This window comes from Pan troglodytes, chromosome 23, assembly GCF_028858775.2.
Source record: "Pan troglodytes isolate AG18354 chromosome 23, NHGRI_mPanTro3-v2.0_pri, whole genome shotgun sequence".
Lineage (NCBI taxonomy): Eukaryota > Metazoa > Chordata > Mammalia > Primates > Hominidae > Pan > Pan troglodytes.
Window position 1 is genome coordinate 43,827,874 of NC_086016.1, and position 12,399 is coordinate 43,840,272.

The 12,399-nt window shown below is 45.0% G+C and overlaps 1 protein-coding gene across 10 annotated transcripts in view; it reads left to right on the plus strand.

The window, feature by feature from the left end:
- SREBF2 (sterol regulatory element binding transcription factor 2) overlaps positions 1 to 12,399 on the plus strand; it is a 74,009-nt gene that overhangs the window by 1,727 nt on the left and 59,883 nt on the right. The gene's annotated exons all lie outside the window — the stretch shown is intronic.

Here is a 12,399-nt window from a genome sequence, read left to right on the forward strand (position 1 = left end):
TAAGTGCTTCTAAATACAGAAATGGGTTAACAAATGGGGGATGGGGTAGGTGGGGGTTGGGAACATAGCAAGGGCAGCTAACATGTTTTGAGAACTTCTGTGCCAGACGGTGTTAAACAGTTATACACGTTAATGTTCTCAATCTTCCTAACAACCCTGTCAGGTAGAGAGAACTGTTATACTTGTCATCTCCCTCTCACAGATCCTGAAAGTGAGGCCCAGGGCGGTTCATTAATTTACTGAAGATTACACAGCCAGTAGAAAGTACTGTATATCTATAGCTGCCTACCTGCAAGGGCACAGAAAGAAATTCATGTGCATTTTGCATTCCTATTCCATGATCAATTCCTATTTGTCTTATTTTGTTTATCTGATTTTTAAATTTAAATTTTTATTTATTTAGTTATTTTTTGAGACAGGGTCTCATTCTGTCACCCAGGCTGGAATGCAGTGGCACAATCACAGCTCACTGCAGCCTTGACCTTCTGGGCTCAAGCAATCCTCCCACCTCAGCCGGGAGGCTGGGACCACAGACGCATGCCACCACACCCAGCAAATTTTTTGAATTTCGTAGAGATGACGTCTCACTATGTTGCCAGGCACAAACTCTTAGGCTCAAACGATCCTCCTGCCTCGGCCTCCCAAAGTGCTAGGATTACAGGTGTGAGCCACCTAAATTTTTTTTTTTTTTTTTGAGACGGAGTTTCGCTATTGTTGCCCAGGCTGGAGTGCAATGGCGCGATCTCGGCTCACCGCAACCTCCACCTCCCGAGTTCAGGCGATTCTCCTGTCTCAGCCTCCCGAGTAGCTGGGATTACAGGCATGCGCCACCACGCCCAGCTAATTTTGTATTTTTAGTAGAGACAGGGTTTCTCCATGTTGGTCGGGCTGGTCTCCAACTCCCAACCTCAGGTGATCCGCCCACCTTGGCCTCCTAAAGTGCTGAGATTACAGGCATGAGCCACTGTACCTGGCCGAGCCACCGTGCCTGGCCGAGCCACCTAATTTTTTTTAGAGACAGTGTCTGGCTGTTGCCCAGGCTGGAGTGCAGTGGCACAATCATAGCTCACTGCAGCCTTGAACTCTTGGGCTTAAGCAATCCTCCCAGCTCAGCTTCCCGAGTAGTTAGGACTAAGGCATGTGCCACCACACCTAGCTAATTTATAAATATATGGTAGAGCCAGTCTCACTGTGTTGCCCAGGCTAGTCTTAAACTTCCAGGCACATGCAGTCCTCCTGTCTTGGCCTCCCAAAGTGCTGGGATTACTGGCATGAGCCACTGTACCCAACCCTGTCTTAATTTGTAATGAGTTTAAATTACCTAGTGGTTAATACTGTCTTTATCCCCACAGATTTCTGAATAAAATGGAAACTACCACCCTCTGGAAACTACCACAGTGGTTCAGTGGCTTCATAGGTCCATTAGGTTTGATCCCAGTGGAAGAAGATTCCACTTCTCTGTCCTTCCAGAAGACCTGGTTTATAACAGTGCATAAGGCTTTTTCTCAAAATAGTTATATTCCGCACAAGGAAGAGGTGTGGCTGTTGTGTCACAGGAGACCTAGGGGCCAGGTTTGGGAAAAGTGGTTCCATGTCTTCAGTTGATCAACAAGTATTCAAGTGCTGGCTGTGGTTTCTGAGCTGTAAGGAATCATGAAAGATAGCATAGAATTTTATGGCTTCATGGAGCTTGAGATGAGAAACTCTAGTGCCAGTATGGAACAGCTTAAAATTGCACAGCACAACAAGTAAAAGTCAGCAGTGAGGGTAGCTTGGTAAAGGCTGGCTTAGCAGGAAGACCACACCAAAGAGGTGGCTCTTGACCTGGGCCTTGGAGGACAAAAAGAGTTGGGCACGCTGAAGGTCAGTGGTCTGAAGATAAAATTATCCCTTGATTCTCACCCCTGTGTTCCCATTACTGAATGTTAGCTCCTTGAGGCAGAGACCTTCGTTTCATTCCCACTGAATTCTTTGAACCTAGAACAGTGCCTGGCACAGTGAGAGTGCCCATTAAATATTTGTGGAATGCCTGAGTGATCCAGTGATCTTGGGCTGGGCAGGATACTAATTGTCTTGGACATGGTTTGGAGTTGGATTAGATCAAGGAAATAGCCAGCCTGGATGCTTCTAGGAGCCGGTCAGGTGAGGAAGGGGAGAGGCAGGCAGGGTGAGTACATTTACTTCCTTTGTATGTGTATGGTGGGGATAAGGGGTGGATGCAACCTAGAGAGCCTCCAGGAGGTGCAGGCAGGCAAGGATCCATTCATTCCACAATGTCTGCTGTGTTCCAGTCCATTGGTACCCTTCAAGGATATGGGCTCAGGGAGGCCACATTCATTTACTCATTCAACACATCTCTTGAATGGCTTCTAAGTATTCATGATGGACAAAGGATAACTTGAGCGAGACAGATCATGTGTCTTCTCTCTCAGGAAGCTTACATTCTTGATGGAGGAAATACAAGTTGAGTAAAATAAATGAACAGTTTAGGCAGGGCACTGTGAGCAAAATAAAATTGGGCCATATTATAGAGTGTGACTGGGCTAGCCTACTTAGATTCGGAAGTCCAGGGAGGCTTCTTGGAAGAGAGGTATCAGTGTCTGTTTTTCAAGAGATGCTGAAGTCTGGATTTTTATTTGAAATACCCAGATTTTTGGCCGGGCACGGTGGCTCATGCCTGTAATCCCAGCACTTTGGGAGGCCGAGGTGGGCGGATCACCTGAGGTCAGGAGTTCAAGACCAGCCTAGCCAATATGGTGAAACCCCATCTCTACTAAAAATACAAAAATTAGCCGGGCATGGTGGTACACACCTATAGTCCCAGCTACCCAGGAGGCAGAGACAGGAGAATCACTTGAACCTGGGAGGCAGAGGTTGCAGTAAGCTGAGATCATGCCACTGCACTCCAGCCTAGGCAACAGAATGAGACTCCGTCTAAAAAAAAAAAAATGCTGGACACGGTGGCTCACACCTATAATCCCAGCACTTTGGGAGGCCGAGGCGGGTGGATCACCTGAGGTTGGGAGTTCGAGACCAGCCTGACCAACATGGAGAAACCCCGTCTCTACTAAAAATACAAAATTAGCCGGGCGTGGTGGCGCATGCCTGTAATCCCAGCTACTCAGGAGGCTAAGGCAGGAGAATTGCTTGAACCCGGGAGGCAGAGGTTGCAGTGAGCCGAGATCGCGCCATTGCACTCCAGCCTGGGCAACAAGAGCAAGACTCTGTCTCAAAAAAAAAAAAAAAAGAAAAAAAGAAAGAAATACCCAGATTTTTATATGTTGGCTCATTTAAAAAAAAAAAAATACTATAGGCACCCAATAAAGCATGTGTGCTAGTTGATCTCTGGGGTCTTGTACTACTGCAGAACGTCCTGTTGTCCCAGGCCCCCAGGTTTCCCATAATAGAGTAAGTCTACCATTTCATTTTGTGTTATATATCTCTATTTTGAGAAAGGGTCTCATGTGCCATTACACACCAGGTCTTCTGGAAGGGCAGCAAGGTGGGATCCTCTTCCACTGGGATCAGGAAAGGAACAGTCATGGAGGTGACCTTTTTGCTGGGTCCAAATAGATGGGTGGCAGGAGCAGCCTGACAAGTATGTGGGAGGAGTTAGAACAAGCTGCCTTTGGAAATGAAAGTTTACTAGAGATTTCTTGGAATATAGTGTGTGTGAGGAAACAGTAGAAGATGAGGTCTGCGAGGTGAGGTGGAGCTAAATTGTACTGTAGATGCAAGGTGTTTTATGGAAGATAGGGAATTGTTGAAGATTTTCAAGTAGGGGGTGACATATTAATCATGGGTTTTTAAGAAAATTGAATTGTGGGCTGGGCTCAGTGGCTCATGCCTGTAATCCTAGCATTTTGGTAGGCCGAGGAGGGTGGATCACCCGAGGTCAGGAGTTCAAGACCAGCTTGGCCAACATGGTGAAACCCCATTTCTACTAAAGATACAAAAATTAGCCGGGCATGGTGGCGGGCACCTGTAACCCCAGCTACCTGGGAAGCTGAGGCAGGAGAATCGCTTGAACCTGGGAGGCGGAGGTTGCAGTGAACCCAGATTGTGCCACTGTACTCCAGCCTAGGTGACAGAGCAAAACCTTGTCTCAAAAAAATAAAAGAGAAAGAAAAGAAAATTGAACTGTGGTGATAGGCAAGGAAGACTGGAGGCAGGGAGGCCAATTAGGAAACTGTAGCCATCCAGGTGTGAGGTGATGAAGGGTGACAAATTTGGATGGGAAGTGGCCCTCATTCAAATACCTTTCCATGGCACTGACTTGGGCCTCTGCTTGCTTCTCCCTGCAGAAACCCAGTTTGACAGAGTACCCTGTAGTACCTGGCACTGACTAGGTGTTCTGTAAAGGTGTGTCTGATGAGGAAAGGAAAGCACCTCAAGTTCGGTCTGAGTGTTCACACCATTGGGAAGGTTGGAGTGGTCAACTGGGTGAGCAAGGAGTGAGTGTTGGGGATGTGACAGGACATGTCCTCACTGAAGGCTTGTCCCTGAAGGCAGAGCAGAGGGAGAATTCTAAGATCCCATTAAGACTTTGAGCCTGGAGCACTGGGGGAGTTAGGAGTCAGCAGAAAGAGCTGGTTAGGGGAAATGATGAAAATTTATCTTAATTGTGCTGAAATTGGGGTGCCTGGGGGTCATCCAGTAGGAAATGAGATGTAGATACTTAGGAGAAGGTAAAACTGGGATGGAGATTGAAGAGAGTCACTGTTGAGTCAAGAGGAGAGAACTGGGAGATTCGAGTTTAGGAAAGTGTTAGCTTTTCAAGGAGTAGTCTGCAGATGGTGGAGACAATGCCACAGAGAACAACAAGGATGACAAGGCCATGCAAGGAGTCGTGGGACTTGGTATTAGGAGGCCAAACCTTGCCAGAACAGTCAGATGAGGGAATCCAAGGCAGAAAGGAAGCAGGGGTGAGTGGGAGATGGGCAGGTGGAAGCAAGTAGTTCTCTTTGGAGAAAGTAGAATAATTTTTTCAATGAGCTGATCTACTTTCTGTCTTGATGAGTTTGCCTGTTCTGGACAACTCATAAATGGAATCAGACAGGTAGCATAATATTGCTTAGGTTCATCATGTTGCAGTGTAGTGTTCCATTGCATGGACACACCGCATTCTGTTTTATCTACTCTTCAGTTGGTGGACATTTGGGCCGTTTCCACTCTGGCTACATTATGAATGAAGCTGCTACAAACTTGTTTACAAGTTGCTGTGTGGACATATATGTTCATTTCTCTTGGGTAGATCTTCTACATTTTTTGTTGTTTATGTTTTCCAAGAGCTTATAATAAATAGTCCCATTTATTCACATGCTTAGTTTCTTTTTTTCTTTTTTTTTTTTTTTTTGAGACGGAGTCTCACTCTGTCGCCCAGGCTGAAGTGCAGTGGCGCGGTCTCAGCTCACTGCAGCCTCTGCCTCCTGGGTTCAGGCAGTTCTCTGCCTCAGCCTCCCAAGTAGCTGGGATTATAGGCACCCACCTCCACACCCAGCTAATTTTTTGTATTTTTAGTAGAGACGGGGTTTCACCATCTTGGCCAGGCTGGTCTTGAACTCCTGACCTTGTGATCCACCCGACTCGGCCTCCCAAAGTGCTGGGATTACAGACGTGAGCCACCACGCCCGGCCCACATGCTTAGTTTCTATGTTCCTGTAACTAATTTGCCCTAAATCTTTGTGACGGAAACTTGCAATGTGGTGGTCAATTCCTTTCTTTCCTGTCCCATCTGATGGCTATGGTTTAGGTCTGCTCTCCCTTCACTTATCTTGGGACAACCCCTAACCATCACCCTTGGGGGCAATGTTGAAGCTCTTCTTTCCCAGTTCTTGATTTTTACTCACTTATTTTAGTGGACCACATCCTCCAGTGGCTTCCTGAGAAAGAGTACATTTAGGTAACTCTTTGAGGCCTTGCCTGTCTAAAAACATCTTTATACCAACCTCATTCCACTTTGGTAGTTTGGCTGAGTTTAGAATTTTAGGTTGGACAGAATTTTATGTCAGAATTTTGAAGGCATTATCTGATTATCTTCTTGCTTCTAGTAGAGAAATCTGATGCCATTTCCATTCTTGATCCTTTGTGTGTGACCTGTTTTCTTCTCTGGAAGCTTTTGGGATCCTGTCTTTATGTTCTGAATTCCATGACAACGTGCCTTGATGTGACTGGGCCGACAGTCACTGTCCCAACTTGTTGGGGCTCTGGAGAGCTGTGTCTGATACCTGAATTCATGCAGTCCCCCTGCCATCAGCCTCCTTGTCACCTGAGCCTGCAGAGGAACTTCCAGTACCTGAGCCTTTCCATGGCACTGATTTGGGCCTCTGCTTGCTTCTCTCTGCAGACACCCAGTTTCATCTTTGGCAGAGTATCCTGCATGCAGTACCTGGCACTGAATAGGCAGTCTGTAAAGGTGTGTCTAATGAGGGAAGGAAAGCACCTCAAGTTCAGTCTGGGTGTTCACACCATTGGGAAAGTTGGAGTGGCCAACTGGCTGAGCTAGGAGTGAGTGTTGGGGATGGTTGTGGTCAGCACACCCCTAGGAGGTAGAGGTGGGAGAAGAGTGGAAACTGACTTCACATTTCTCCAGGGAGGGATGCTTTGGAAAAACTGCTCAGTGAGATGAAGCACAGATCTGCTTTTCATCCCTTTTGTACCTTTTTAAAGACATAAGTTATGTTTTGACACTGGAGTATATATGAGGGTTGCTAACGTTTGGGTTGAAAGAGCTGCTGTTGTCCACAGCTTATTTATTTTCCACCCATTTTTGTCTCCTGGTCTCATCCAGTTACATTTCCTGGGATATGTTTTTGGAGGTTGCTCAGATCATGACACTAGAGTTCCTTTGGGTTTCTTCTCCCTCCTCTGTCTATTTGGCCTCGCCCTTGACAAACATTCCCCACATTCACACCCAGGCCTTTGGCCTAATGTTCTTGAATGCTGCTTGCCTCTCATTGGATAGGCTTTTATGTAGCTCTCATATTCAGTTCATATTTTGGCATTTTAAAAAATATATATTTTTGCTTCTTTCTCAACTAGATCATTTCACTCCTCAAATTTGTAATTAAAAAAAGGAAATTCTCAAGCAGTTTTATTCAATTAGAACTTTGCAAATATCAAATTGTCCGTATCCTTCTGGATTCTTGTCTGAACATTGCTTATCTGCGTACATATCACAGTGTTTTCACATAGGGATTGCTGTATGTTGAAGTAGTTGAGGTGTAATAGCCATATAATCTAATGTGATCCATCTGAATAGGCAAACCCTTGCATACCTGTGTACCTGTTGAACATTTTCATCATTTGCAGTTTTTTCTTAACATAAGCACTGTTCTGAATACTTGTGAACAAGTCACTTGGGAGTTTGTTCATGGGCGTGTATCTTCCAAAGAGGAGTCTTCAAGTTGAGCTGGGTAACACACTATCAGCTGTAGCCTTTTCATTTTAAAAACATTTCCAGTGCTGCAAATTACTATGGTGATTGGGAATTACAACTTGGAAATATTTTTATTTTTTTAAAAGATAGTACATTCATATGAATCAAAATAAAATACATAAAAAGGTACTATGAAAAGTCTTGCTCCCGGCCCTACCCACTATCTGCGTAGTCCCACCGCTCCCTCACAAGTAATTAAATTTTTAGTTTCTTTTACCTGCTTCAAGATGTATTTGTTATTACAAAAGAAGCTAATAACAAATATTGATTTTAGTTTTTGCTTTGCTTTCCTTTTTGACTGAAAAAGGTAGCATGCTATAAGCCCTGTTCTTCTGTGCCTTGCCTTTTCCTTTCTGCTTACCAATGTATCTTATAGATCATCCCAGACTTTTTCACTGCTGCATGGTTTTCCATTTGATGATGCCCTGTAATTTATTCATCCAGTCCTTTTTTGATGGACATCTGAAGGTATTTTCAGTCTTCTGCTATTAAAAACAATGCTGCGAATAGCTTTGTAAATTCTTCCTTTCACACATGTGCAAGTCTAGAGGCAGGAGCGGTTACCAGAAGTGGGATTGTTGGATCAAAGCCAGGGTGGTGCTGTCTCCGACATAGTTGTCGCAAGAATCCAGTTAGGTAAAACATAAGAGGGGCCAGTCACAGTGGCTCATGCCTATAATCCCAGCACTTGGGGAGGCCGAGCCGGGTGAATCATGAGGTCAGGAGATCAAGACCATCCTGGCTAACATGGTGAAACCCTGTCTCGACTAAAAAATACAAAAAATTAGCCGGGCGTGGTGGCATGAGCCTGTAATCCCAGCTACTTGGGAGGCTGAGGCAGGAGAATCGCTTGAATCCAGGAGGTGGAGGTTGCAGTGAGCTGAAATCGCACCACTGTATTCTAGCTGGGACACCAGAGCGAGACGTCCGTCTCAAAAAAAAAAAAAAAGATTATAATGGAGCTATTGCCATACCATCTAGGTGTGTGTAAGTATACTCTGTGATGTTTGCACAATGAAGCAGTTGCCTAATGACACATTTCTCAGAATGAACCCTGTTGTCAAGTGACACATGACTTTATTTGATAATGAATACAAGACCATTTCATCTTGATCCCAGATAGATACATTGAGATGCATTGATGTTCTCTAAGTGAACGTGACTCATCCTGTTCTTTATTAGTTATTGATTGTTTCCGTAGTCACCTCTACTTTTTGATCATTCACCAGGTTTTGAAATCACTGTGTAGGCAGCACCCACTATGCAGTTCAAAACTTTATGTAGGCCTGTTTTGTACTGGGCTCCAGGTTCAGTGCTGGCAAATAAACAAGTTCCTTGTTCTCACAGAATGTGTATGGCCTTGGGTGCCAGGCACCGTTCCATGCCTTAACCTACATTCGTCTCATAATGCGTTTTTGCATGCAATCTTTTCTTCAATTCTGTGGTATGCTGCAGGTGAAGAAACTGAGGCATAGATCACGTAGCTTGTAAGTGATGGAACAGTGGCCTAAATCCAACATGTGCAACTTCAGAACCCATGTGTTTTTCCTCTGTCCCATGCCCTGTCTGATGTAAGCAGGCTTCTAAGTTGCAAATACCAGGTGGTGTGGTGTGCTTTGAAGCTATTTATTCAACATGTGTTTATCAAGAAGTGTCTGTCCAGGCGCAGTAGCTCATACCTGTAATCCTAGCACTTTGGGAGGCCAAGATGAGAGGATCCCTTGAGCCCAGGAGTTTGAGACTAGCCTGGGCAACATACCTGGACAACATACTGAGACCCCATTTCTGTAAAAAAAATATATATATACAAAAATTAGCCAGGCTTGGTGGCACCAGCCTGTAGTCCCAACTACTTGGGAGGCTGAGGTGGGAGGATCACTTGAGCCTAAGAGGCTGAAGATACAGTGAGTCAAGATCACACCACTGCACTTCAGCCTCGTCAACAGAGCGAGACCCTGTCTCAAAAAAAAAAAAAAAACATATATATATATATACACACACACACACACACACACACATATATATGTATATGTATATATATTTTTTAAATTAAGAAAAAATGTCTGCTCTATGCTGGACACTTAAAGTGACTTCCCCTGGGTCCTAGGGTACTTTCTGAGCCTTAATTTCCTCTGTAAGGTGGGGGTTGGGTACCTTAGCTCACTTAGTTCTTGCAGCACCTATGACGTAGCTAAGGTACAAAAAAGGAAGAGGACAGGACCTAACCTCTTTTGGCTCTATTTAAAAATGAATGAGGAACTGAATGAACTTCAGTTTGCACATTGATGTAGGACTAGGGGACCTGTTTTTAGAATATGTTTGGAAATGTTTATTTTTTTCCTTTTGAAATGGCTTTTGTAGGTGTGGTAGTGGGACACAGAGGAGCAGTCACAGAGTGTGGTGCAAGTGACCACAAAATCAAGGGTTAAACTTTGTTGACATGATGGAATTTTTTAAAGTAGCAGAATCCCAGAGCCTGTGCCTTAAGGTAAGGCTCCCTGGGGAACTTTGTTTAGAAATGAATCCTAAACTATCGAAGGGCTTGCAAACTAGAAAATTTCTGCATATCTCAGGCCTTGAGAATTGCTAATGGATATGTATCTAAATGTCCCTTACAAGCTTGCTCCTCCACATGGCCCTGTGGAACAGGTCTGTTGGGTTCAGGATCTGGTTTGGAACAGTGATGAAATTTCGAGCTGCTGAACCAGATATGGAACTGCTTTGCTAACCTGGTGTCTGCCCAGCTTAAGCCCTCTCCATCCCACAGCTGTGAAAGGAAATCATGCTTCTTCCCAAGTGCTAACATTCCTGTGAGGCCTTACACTTTACCCAAGTCCTCCTGATACATTTGTCTTCCTAATAAGTGCTATAAAATTGAGGCTTGATTTCCACCCCCACCCCCAACCCCCACAAGAGTCCTGCTCTGTCGCCCAGGCTAGGGTGCAGTGGCGCAATCTCTGCTCACTGCGACCTCTGCCTCCTGGGTTCAAGCAATTCTCCTGTCTCCTGTAATCCCGAGTAGCTGGGATTACAGGTGTGTGCCACTATGCCAGGCTAATTTTTGTATTTTTAGTAAAGATGAGGTTTCAACATGTTGGCCATGCTGGTCTTGAACTCCTTACCTCGTGATCCACCTGCCTTGGCCTCCCAAAGTGCTGCGATTACAGGTGTGAGCCACTGCGCCTGGCCAAGGCTTGATTTTTATGCCCATTTTCCACGGACATAGATAAAGGCACTGAGACAGAGAAATTAGATGATTTGCCAATGCTTCCTATGCTGATGACGGGGAATGAACTTGGATTTTCTGATGTGGGATTCCATATTCTTCGCTGTCCTATGAAAATGAGGTGGGAGATGCCTTGATTCAGGAAGCCTGTCTGTCTAGGAGCCCCTTCTCTGGTCAAAAGTTGTTTTTAAAAAATCCTTGCTGCATTTCAATGTGAATGAGTATCCACTGTATTCATAGCACAGCGCTAGAAGGTGTTAGAGTTGAATGAAATGGCCTCTGCTTTCAGGGAGCTAACATGTAAACATCCAGTCATAATACATGGGAAAATACAACAGAGGCTATAACAGGAACAACTCTAAATCTTTGGAGGACTGAGGAAGGGAATTAGAAAAATCTTCACAAGGACTTTGGCATTTGGGCTGAATTGTGAAAGGTGAGTAAATAGGATTTTAGAAGGTAAAGGAGCAGGCATGGTGTTTATTTAGATAGATTTAGACAAAGTTGGGAATAATTTGGCATGCTCTAGGAATATGTGTGTCAGAGTACTGCATAGGACAGAGGTTCTCAAACTTGAATGTGTCTATGAACTCCCAGGGTATACCCCCAAAGATCTGAATGTGGAAGGTCTGGGATGTTGTCCAACAGGAACACCTAACTAGTGGAGGGGGCAGGATCAGAGAAGCCTTCTCAGGGATAAGCTGAGGTCTTAAAGGGGTGGAAGGAGAGAGCAGCTGTGTTCCAGGCTGAGTGAACAGCCATTTTGAAGGGCTTGACCAGTGCTGGTGCTCGAGTGTCTGGGTTTTGTGTAGACCACACTCTTGATAACTGTGCTGTTCGTTATCTTCCTCAAACAGGGTTTTGGTCAGGTGCCTCCTTGCTTCAGTGTGTTCTTTATCAGTCAGGATTCTTGGTGATAAGCAGCAGAAACCGCTTCTATCTAGCTTGAACAGAAAAGGATTTGTTAGAAGGGTGGTTCTTGAAGTGACTAGAAAAGCTGGAGAGCCAATTTGGAAAATGGGCCAGAACCAAGGAGACTCCTGCTTAGTACTCCTCCGCCTTCATGATCTGTATATTGTCTCTGCTTTCCTGGGTCATTCCCTCAAGGGTTGCACTCCTGGTAGGAGGATGCATTAATCAGAGCTGACTGGCAGGAAACCTTCCCTCACATGAGGACTGCCCAATGGGGATTCTCCAAAGGAAGATCAGGGTGCTAATGGGAGGGTCGGGTCTGATGATGGACAAATGGAACAAAAGTGGCAAATGCCCACCATGTATTCTGTGCCTTTCCTTGCCTCTGAAATAAAAGCAGTTTCTGCCGCCAAATATACATGGTAGCATTAAGTCAGGCCTTTCACAGGCAGCTCCATCTCTCCATTTTGCACCGTGCTGTCTCTACTTCAGCAGCTGGCAGGACATTTCCTGATACTGTGGTTTTGCTCAAACTATTTCCTTTGCCTGGAATACCCTTCCCTCTCTCTAATTTATAAACCCTTTTCATCCGTTAAGCTCGGTTTTCACTGCCTGCCAGGATGGATCAGTCCTTTCTCTGCTCTCTGACAGCCCTTTCTTTGTGAGGCACTTGTCTGTTCTTGCCCTTGTCGCAGTTTATGGAGTTGGTTAGGTTTCTCTTTCTTCTCTGTGAGCATGGGAGATGGGAAGAAAACGAATACTTTTCAGTCTTTGTCCTGTGCGGAGTTCCACACAAGGCACATAGGATCCTCCAGCTCCCAGC